A 10,575-nucleotide genomic window follows, 5' to 3' on the forward strand; every position below is an offset into this window, starting at 1 on the left:
GACATTATTTTGAATTTTGGGGCGATTTTGGGGATATTTTTGGGGAGTTTCAGAGGGATCTGGAGGGATTTTTTTGGGTGGATTTTGGGGGGTTTTTGGGGTTCTTTTCAGGCTTGCAGCCACCTGCCACTCTCGCCTCCTCCGCCAGGAGTACCTGGGGGTGGATGTGCCCAGCACCAGGTGAGGCCCCAAAATCCCCCAAATTCACCCCAAAACCCCCAAATTCACCCCCAAAAATTAAACCCCCACATTTACCCCCCAAAAACCCCAAATTCTGCTCAAAAACTGTAAAAACCCCCCAGATTCTCCATTTTTTATCCCATTTTTCCCATTTTTTTCCCCAATTTTTTTTTCAAAATTTTCACCAATTTTATCCTTTTTCCTCCTTTTTTCCTCTTTTTTTTCCCCATTTTCTTCCTCAACTTTATCCCATTTTTCCCAAAGTTTTCTTAATTTTTTTCTTAATTTTTTTCTGAATTTTTTTCCAATTTTTTCCAATTTTTCCCCCAATTCCCCAATTTTCCCCCCAATTTTCCCTCATTTTTCCCCAAATTTTTAATCCAAATTTTTTCCTAATTTTACCCCATTTTTAATGCAATTTCCCCCCATATTTTAATTCATTTTTACAAAAATCCCCACATTTTTAAATCCCTGTTTTTCCCCAAATTCCCATTTTTTTAATCCCCCCCTTTCCCCGCATTATTTTGCCCCCCCCCCCGTCAATCACGCCTTGGCCCCGCCCAGCGACGCTGTGACCTCGTTCGTGATTGGCCGAAGCTGTTGGGAGGCTCCGCCCCCTCCTGCCGGGGCCCCGCCCCCTCGCTGCTCCCTCTGTTTGGGCGCGATGCTGCAGCTCGGTCTCGCGAGAGTTTACAGGAGGCAATGCCAGCACCTGCTCGGTAGGCGGCGCCACCCGCGGGATTATGCTAATGAAGGGGCGGGGTTATGCAAATGAGGGGTTTAGGCATGGGTGATTTTGGGTTTTTGGAGGGGAATTTTTGGGGGAATTTGGGGAATTTTTGGGGAAAGTATTGGGGGGATTTTTAGGGGGAATTTTTGTGATGGATGTGGAATTTTGGGAAGAATTTGGAGATTTTTTAGGTTATTTTTGGGATGGATTTTGGGGATGGATTTGGGATTTTGGGGATATCTGGGGAGAATTTGGAGATTTTTTGGGACATTTTTGGGATGGATTTGGGGGAATTTTTAGTGGAAATTTTGGAGGGATTTTGGGGGGATTTTTGGTGGGAATTTTAGGTGTTTTGGGGAAATTTTGGGGTGGATTTAGGGAAATTTTGGTGGATTTGGGGGGGAATTTTTGGGATTTTGGTGGGAATTTTTGGAGCAGTTTTGGGGGGATTTTTGGTTAATTTTGGGGGAATTTTTGGCTAATTTTGGAGGAAATTTTTGGCAATTTTGGGGAAAATTTTGGGCTTTTTGAGGGTTTTTTTTAGTGGAATTTTGGGGTTTTCGGGTGATTTTGAGGAATATTTGGGGAGATTTTTGAAGGGATTTGTTGGAATTTTTGGGGCATATTTTTAAGAGTTTTTGGGGTCTTGAAGAAAAAAATTTGGGCCAATTTTGGTGTGATTTTGAGGCAATTATGGAGATTTTTTTGGAGGAACTTCGGGATTTTGAGGGATTTTTTAAAGGGGATTTTTGGAGAGATTTTTGAGTGAAATTATTGGGAGTTTTATGGAATTTTTGGGTAATTTTGGGGGGTTTTTGAGGGGTTTTTGGGGAATATTTTAAAGAATATTTGGGGTCTTCAAGGTAAATTTTGGGGTGGATTTGGAGGAATTTTGGCAAGATTGTTGAATTATTTTGGGGGGACATTTGGGGAAATTTTGAAGAGTGTTTGGGGTGGGTTAAGAGTAATTTGGAGGGAATTTGGAGAGAGTTTTTGGAGGATTTTGGGGAGGAAATTTGGGGAAATTTGGGGTGTTTTTGATGGATTTTTGGTGGATTTTGGGGGAATTTTGGGGCGATTTTTGGAGTGAATTTGGGATTTTGGGGGGAATTTGGGGTTTTTTGAGAGGATTTTTGAGGAAATTTGGGGTTTTGGGGCAATTTTGGGAAAATTTTTGGAGGGATTTTGGAAAAAAAAATGGGATCTCGAATGGAAATTTTGGTGGATTTGGGGCATTTTTGGACATTTTTGGGCCATTGTTTTCCAGGATTTCACATTTTTGGGACATTTTAGTGTTTCATGGTTGATTTTTGGGTGGATTTTGGGGCGGTTTTGGGTCATTTTTGCAGAAGAAGTTTCGATGATTTTGGAGAGGCTGAATCGGGTGCAGCGCCCCCTGCTGGACATCGATGTCACCCCCCCCCCCCCCCCAGGATGTACCAAAAATTCACAAAATTCACCCCAAAAATCTCCCAAAAATCCCCCCAAATTCACCCCAAATCCTAAAAAAAATCCCCCCCAATATTCACCCAAAAATCCCCAAAAATTCACACAAATTCCCTTAAAGATCCCCTGGGTGGAGATGGAAGGGAATTTTTAAAAATATCAAAAAATCCCTAAAAATCCCCCAAAATTCAGCAAAATTAATTTTCCAAAGTCCTCCAAATTTCCCCCCAAAATCCCCCCTAAATCCACATCAAACTGTCCAAAATCCCCCCAAAAATCACCCAAAAATCACCCAAAAATTGCCCAAAAATTCCTTAAAGATCCCCTGGCTGGAGATCAAGGGAATTCCAAAAAAATATCAAAAAACCCCCAAAAATGCCCCAAAATTCAGCAAAATTAATTTCCCAAAGTCCTCCAAATTTTCCCGAAATATCCCTTCAAAATCCACTCCAAACTTAACAAAATCCCCCCAAAATGTCCCCCCAAAAATCGCAAAAAATTCACCCAAAAATCCCTTAAAATCCCCTGGCTGGAGATCAAGGGAATTCCAAAAAAATATCAAAAATCCCCAAAAAATGCCCCAAAATTCAGCAAAATTAATTTCCCAAAATACTCCAAATTTTCCCCAAAAATCCCTTTAAGATCCACTCCAAACTTTCCAAAATCCCCCCTCAAAATCCCCTAAACTGCTTCAAAATCCTCCAATCTTCCCCCACTTTTCCCCCCAAACTTTCCCCCAATTTTCCCAAATTAATTTTATTTTTTTCCCATTATTTTTCTCATTCCAGGGCTCTGCTGCTCCCAGATTCCAGAGCTCTGATGGAGGAGCTGGAGGCAGCTCCTGATCCCTTCTTTGGGATCATGGGGGTGGGGCTGCCCCAGGTGAGGAAGAAATTTTCCTTTTTTTCCCAAAATTCTCCTTTATGAACTCAAATTCCCAATTTTCCCCTTATTTTTTCCCCTTATTTTTCCCCTTATTTTTTCCCCTTATTTTTTCCCCTTATTTTTCCCCCCTTATTTTTCCCCCCTTATTTTTTCCCCCATTTTTTTCCCCCATTTTTTTCCCCCATTTTTTTCCCCCATTTTTTTCCCCCATTTTTTCCCCCCATTTTTTTCCCCCATTTTTCCCCCTTTTTTTTTCCCCCATTTTTTTTCCCCCATTTTTTCCCCCATTTTTTTCCCCCATTTTTTTTTCCATTTTTTCCCAATTTTATCCCTTATTTCCCCATTTTTTCCCCAATTTTCTTCCATTTTTTCCTCATTTTCTCCCCAATTTTCTCCCATTTTTTCCCCATTTCCCCCCAATTTTATCCCATGTTTGTCCCATTTCTTATCCCATTTTTCCCAATTTTTGTGTTTTTTTCCCCATTTCCAGGTCGAGGAGCTGCTGCCACCCCCTGAGGAAATAGAGGCACCCCCAGGTGGGGCCAAAAAACCCCAAAATTCCCCCCAAACTTCTCCCAGAATCCCAAAAGTTCCCCAAAATTTACCACAAAATTCCCCTAAAATTATCCCAAAATCCCCCAAATTTACCCCAAAAATGCCCCAAAATTATCCCAAAATTGCCCCAAAAATTCTCCCAAAATTCCCCAAAAATCCCCCAAAATTTCCTAAAATGATCCAAAAATTCCCCCAAAAGTTCTCCCAAAATGCCCCAAATTTACCCCAAAATTCCCCTAAAATTCTCTCAAAATTCCCCCAAAACTTCACCAAAAATTCCTCAATTTTGCCCCAAAATTCCCCCCAAATTCTCCTAAAATTTCCCAAAATTTTGCAAAATTCCCCCAATCCCTTAGAGCGCCCCCTGGTGGCCATGCCCGAGTCCATCACCCCGCGGGAGCCGGAGCTGCCCCTCCCCCCCGGCCCTGCCCGAGGTGAGAAACCCCCAAAAATTTAGGGAAATTTTGGGGGTTTTTGAGACATTTTTAGGGGTTTTTTAGGAGGAATTTTGGTGGATTTTTGAGAAAATTTTGAGGAATTTTGGGTCATTTTGGGGAAATTTTGGGGACAATTTTTAAGAAAATTTGGGAAAATTTGGGGGATTTTTGGGTCATTTTTGGGGACAATTTTTAAGAAATTTTTAGAAAATTTGAGGTATTTTGGGAGAATTTTGGGAGAATTTTTAGGGAATTTTGGGGACAATTTTTAGGAAATTTTGGGAAAATTTGAGGGATTTTGGGAGAATTTTTGGAGAATTTTGGGTCATTTTTAGGGAATTTTGGGGACAATTTTTAAGAATTTTTCGGGAAATTTGAGGGATTTTGGGAGAATTTTGGGTCATTTTTAGGAAATTTTGGGGAAAATTTTTAAGAAATTTTTGGGAAATTTGGGGGATTTTGGGAGAATTCTTGGGAGAATTTTTAGGGAGTTTTGGGGACAAATTTAAACAAATTTTTGGGAAATTTTTGGGGATTTTGGGACTAATTTGGCTGAGTTTTTGGGACTATTATGGGATGTTTTTAAGATATTTTGAGTGAATTTTGGCTGATTTTGGATCCCAGGGGAGCTCGAGCTGCTGCTGGAGCCTGAAGGTCAGAGATCACCAAGGGGTCACTCAGGGGTCAAGGTTATTTTGGATAATTTTTGATTCATATTTATTTATTCTGAGCCCTTTTTTGTTCATTTTTTGTTATTTTAAGGTAATTTTTTCCAATTTTTGGTCATTTTCAGGTAAATTTGGTCATTTTTTGGTCATTTTGAGTAATTTTGGATAATTTTGATTTTTTCTGGGTAATTTTTTGTTATTTTTAGACAATTTTGAGCCATTTTTCGGGTTTTTTTGTTTAATTTTGTGTCATTTTAAATTTATTTTTATTAATTTGGGGTTTTTTTGTAATTTTGGGTCATTTTAGGGAGTTTTTTTAGGTAATTTTATGTCATTTTAAATTTATTTTTATCTATTTGGGGTTTTTTTTGGTAATTTTGGGTCATTTTTGAGTAATTTGTAATTTTTTCTGGGTATTTTCTGGGGAATTTTTTTTTGTTATTTTTAGACAATTTTGGGTCATTATTGGGAGATTTTGGGCCATTTTTGGGGTTTTTTTGGTTAATTTTGTGTCATTTTAAATTTATTTTTATTCATTAGGGGTTTTTTTTGTAATTTTGGGTCATTTTTGAGATATTTTGGGATTTTTTTTTTTAGGAGGGGGGAAATTTTGGGTTTTTTGGGGTTATTTTTGGGGGTTTTTTGGGTAATTTTTGGTCAGTTTTGTCTCCCCTCCCCCCAGTAGAAGCACCAGAGCTGGAGCTGCCCCTCCCCCCATGTGAGAAATTTGGGGGGATTTGGTTAAAAAAATGGAAATTTTGAGAAATTTGGGAAGTTTGGGAGGAGAATTGGGTCAAAAATTGGGGGAATTTTGGGGAAAATTTGGGAATTTTGAGTGAAAAATGGGGCAAGGATTGGAAATTTTGGGAAAATTGGGAAAAAATTGGGAAAGAAAATGGGAAAAATGAGAGAATTTGAGAAAGAATTGGGTAAAATTTTGGGAAAATTGGGAAAGAAATTGGAGGAAATTTGGTGAAAATTTCGGGGAAAATGGGAAAATTTGGGGAAGAAATGAGAAAAATTTCAGGGGAAAAATGGAGAAAGAGAATGGAGAAAATTTTGAAAAAATTGGGAAAAATTTGGGGAAGAATTGGGAAAAATTTGGGAAAATTGGGAAATAAATTGGGGGAATTTGGAGGGAAATTGGGGAAAAATTGGGGAAGAAATTGGAGGAAATTTTGGGGGAAAATTGAAAAAGAATTGGGGAAAAAAAGGGGAAATTTGAGGGGAAAATTAGGAAAGGAATAGGGGGGAAATTGGGATAAGATTTGGATAAAATTGGGAAATTCGAGAACAATATAAAATTGGGAAAAAATTGAAAAAAATTACAGAAAATTTGGGAAAAATTTGGGAAAAAATTGAGAAAATTGGGGGAAAATTTGGGAAAAATTTGTAAATTAGGAATTTGTTCTGCTCCTCTTCCTCCTGCAGGCCCCACCCCCCCGAGGCTCCGCCCCTCCCGCCTCTGCCCCTCCCCCCGCCGGTGCTGGCCCCGCCCCCTGCCCTGGCCCTGCCCCCTCCCTGGCAGCGCTGGCCCCTCCCCCCCGCACTGGGACCCCCAGACCCAAATCCCAGCCCAAGAAATTCGGGAGGGGCTGGAGGAGCCTCAGAGGGACTGCAGGGAAAGGGTGAGTGACCTCTGACCCCCGAGTGACCCCCGAGTGACCCCTGAGTGACCTCTGACCCCCGAGTGACCTCCGAGTGACCTCCAGGGGTCGGTGGAGCTGCCCCACAGATCCCGGTGCCCCCCAAGTGACCTGCTGGGCACAGCCTGCCACCCTGAGACCCCAAATCCATCCCATAATCCCCAAAATCCACCCCATAAACCCCAAATCTACCCCATAGACCCCAAAATCCTTCCCATAGATCCCAAAATCCATCCCATAAACCCCAAATCCATCCCATAGATCCCAAAATCCATCCCATAGATCCCAAAATCCGTCCCATAGATCCCAAACCTGCCCCACAGATCCCAAATCTGACCCATGGATCCTGATCCTTCCCCATTGATCCCATTCCTGTCCCACACATTGCCTGCCCCATAGATTGACCCCATTCCTGCCCCATAGATTGACCCCATTCCTGCCCCATAGATTCCCTGCCCCACAGATTGACCCCATTCCTACCCCATAGATTCCCTGCCCCACCCACTCTGACCCCATTCCCTGCACCACACATTCCCTGCCCCATAGATTGACCCCATTCCTGGCCTACACATTCCCTGCCCCACACATTTCTGTGACCCACAGATTGATCCCATTCCTGCCCCATAGATTCCCTGCCCCAGATTAATCCCATTCCTGCCCCATAGATTCTCTGCCCCACAGGTTCTGACCCCATTCCTACCCCATAGATTTTTCTGACCTCATTTTTACCCTACACATTTCCTACTCCACACATTCCTGCCCCATAGAATTCCCTGCCCCACCCCATCTGACCCCATTCCCTGCCCCACAGATTGATCCCATTCCCTGCCCCACAGATTTCCTGCCCCACACATTCCCTGCCCCATAGACTGATCTCATTTCTGCCCCAGAGATTTCCCTGTTCCATACATGGATCCCATTCCCTGCCCCACACATTCCCTGCCCCACAGATTTTCCTACCCCATACATTCCCTGCCCCATAGATTCTGACCCCATTCCTGCCCCACAGATTCCCTGCCCCTCAGATCCATTTCCTGACCCTGTTCTTTGTTTCTCTCTCCCCCAGCTTCCCTCCCCTCTCAGCTGCTCCAGTTTTGGGGTCGCAGCTTCCGGCCCCTCCCCCAGCCTCGGCCCCAGGAGCCACCCCCGGAGCTACCCAGCAAGGTGGAGGTGGGGCTGCCCCAAAGATCCCAAAATTCCTGACCCGGAGATCCCAAAAATTCCAAAATTCCCAAAATTCCTGACCCAGAAATCCCCAAAATTCCAAAATTCTTAAAATTCCTGACCCAGAAATCCCCAAAATTCCAAAATTCTTAAAATTCCTGACCCAGAAATCCCAAAAATTCCAAAATTCTTAAAATTCCTGCCCCAGAAATCCCAAAAATTCCAAAATTCCCAAAATTTCTGACCCAGAAATTTCCCAGTCTGGGGTTTCTCCTTTGCCCCAAGATCACCCCAGAGGAACATGAAGGTGGTTCAAGCCCTGGTTTTCTCTGAAGCAGCCAAAGACAGATTGCTGGAGATGGTTTTCTCTTGTTCCAAGGATTGTTTATTGTTTCATATCTCAGGGACATTTTGCCTGGCCAGCAGCAGTCTGCTCAGCCTGGCATCCATGGTGGAATCTGCCTGGTGAAGGCAGGGCTTATCTTACATAGTTTGTATTACGTATTACATGTTTACAAAATTTTGCTAATAAAATACAATTTTATTAAATGGTCCAGCCCTGACCCCATCCAATCCAAGAGTGCCAACATGTCACCCAACATGGATGACATGGAGAAGAAGGAGGAAAAGGTGTCCACCCCCCAAATTCTCCATCTTGGCCACGTGTCCCTTATAATAAACATTCCCAAAAGTCTATTTATCTATGTTCTAACAATCTAATTTACACTTCACTAATTTTGGTAGCTTTCAAACTTTCTTTTTGCAAAGATCAAAAATCACAAAGGTCAAACAGACCATTCAGGCATGATAACTGCGCTAGAATTCGGAAGGATGGTTTGTTTGAGACTACAATATAATTGCTATATACATTCTAATTCGGAGTAACATCCATTGTTTGGTTCTTTGTCACTCCTAAAACATCAAATACAATTAAAAAATCCATTGTCGATCCAAAAATTTCTAATTCTTTTGGTTTGAAAACAGCCACAGGGAGAAATTGAACCCACACATGCCATCCGTCCACAGGAGTTGTCACAACTCATATCACCCATGAAGGGATGCCCTCTGGAATGGGCCATTCTTTCACTGGCAATCCCACCAGACATGTTGAAAATGACTTTTTTGCCTGGAATGCCTCAAACAAATTGTGTCCAACCCCACTTCCATACTAAATTTTCCCAAACATTCTCGCTTGGCTGCATCACTGGTAAATCCTCTTTGTTACCTAACAGTTGACAAAAGATAAGATACAACAGCATATAAACAAACATGTTTCACTGTCAGTCCTTAAGTCTTTTATATCTTGTTTGAAGAGAAGTTCCCATCCTTTTTCCTTGATGTCTGCCAACACTCCCCTTGGAATCCTGAGGGCTTGTTGTACTGGATCATTGTAAGAAGGGTCTCCTGCTAATTCTGCCATGGTGAGGTTAGCATGAGCACCACCTTGGTATTTTTTCGCAGCTCCTCCAAAGCTCTTCTCCATCTGCTCTCCCACATAAGTCCTTGTGTGTCAGTAAGTATCAATGACACAAGAGATTTCATGTCATATGGAGTCAAGTCATATTCATTGAAAATACCTTTTAAAAACTGTTTAAAATATGAAGATCCCAATCCATAATCTCTAATTGCCTTAATAAAATTTTTAACTAAATCATGATTTAATTTTTGCCATCTTGGGTTTTGTCCTTGTGGGTCATAATTCACTGGCATGGCTATTTCACCAGTCCCAATTGCAGGACATTCTCTGCTTCTTGTCAAGTTCATTCTAATATTTGCCCAATCAACTAAAGTATCTTGAGCTGCTGTTGCAGGTCTGTGTGTCTCTATAGGAATTTGTCTGCTCAAAGGTGTTACTTGTTGAGATTGAGGCCAAGCTGCTGCCTCATTCATTTTTTGATTCATTGGTATTGTAGAAATCTGTGGTCCTTGCTGCATTGTTCATTGAAAAGTCCCCGCCCGTCATTGTCATCAACCTTGTTCTTCCTTTATTATCACTTGTGCTGTCATTTCTAAATCTGTAAGAATTGTCCTTGAAGATCTGTAAGATAGGAAAACCCATTCTATAATTAAAATAGAGTCTTTTTTGTGTTTGTCCCACTGAAAAATCAAACCATATAGCTGTGTTTCTTCTCCCAACACTGCTAAATGGAATGGTAAAGAATCCACATATCGGTGTGCTTGTCTGTCTTGTATAATTTCTGCAACTTTTTGCAAGCTTGCTTATGCTTCTGGCATAAGTGTCCTGGGGGATTTGATGTTGTCGTCTCCTTTCAGAAGATCGAACAACGATGAAAGATCTTCATTTGTGATTCCCAAAATCAATCTCATCCAGTTGATCTCTCCAAGGAGTTGCTGCAGGTCTTGGAGATTGTTGACTTTTGAGCTGATCTCTAATTTTTGAGGTTTGATTGTCTGTTCGGTGATTTTCCATCCGAGGTATTTCCAGGGTGCCATTTCTTGAATCTTTGAAGTGCTGACTTCGAGTCCTGCTTTTTGTATTTCTTCGATCACACAAGCATGGACTTCTTGCAGTTCTCGGTTTGTTGACGGAGCAATGAGCAAATCATCCATTTGGTGTACGATTCTTGTTTTGGGATATTTGTGTCTTGCTGGAGCCAAAGTTTGTGCCACATACCATTGACAAATCATTGGCGAGTTCTTGAGGCCTTGGGGTAAAACAGCCCAATGATACCTCTTCATCGGCTCCTCTCTGTTCAAACATGGAACAGAAAATGTCATCTGGTGAGCATTGTCTTCATGAAGTGGAATACTGAAAAAGCAGTCTTTGAGGTCAATAATAATAAGAGGCCAGTCTCTGGGAATCATCGTGAGTGATGGAAGTCCTTGCTGTAGAGGTCCCATCT

The 10,575-nt window shown here is 41.8% G+C and overlaps 1 long non-coding RNA gene across 1 annotated transcript; it reads left to right on the forward strand.

Annotated features, from left to right (window-relative positions):
• Positions 1-3,141: 3,141 nt before the first annotated feature.
• Positions 3,142-4,213, forward strand: LOC306815718. The gene is made up of 3 exons (XR_013777449.1): positions 3,142-3,238; positions 3,732-3,777; positions 4,153-4,213. It is a non-coding gene; the product is annotated as an uncharacterized lncRNA (long non-coding RNA).
• The last annotated feature ends 6,362 nt before the right edge of the window (positions 4,214-10,575 follow it).

Source organism: Erithacus rubecula, assembly GCF_903797595.1.
Source record: "Erithacus rubecula genome assembly, contig: scaffold_200_arrow_ctg1, whole genome shotgun sequence".
Taxonomy (NCBI): Eukaryota; Metazoa; Chordata; class Aves; order Passeriformes; family Muscicapidae; genus Erithacus; species Erithacus rubecula.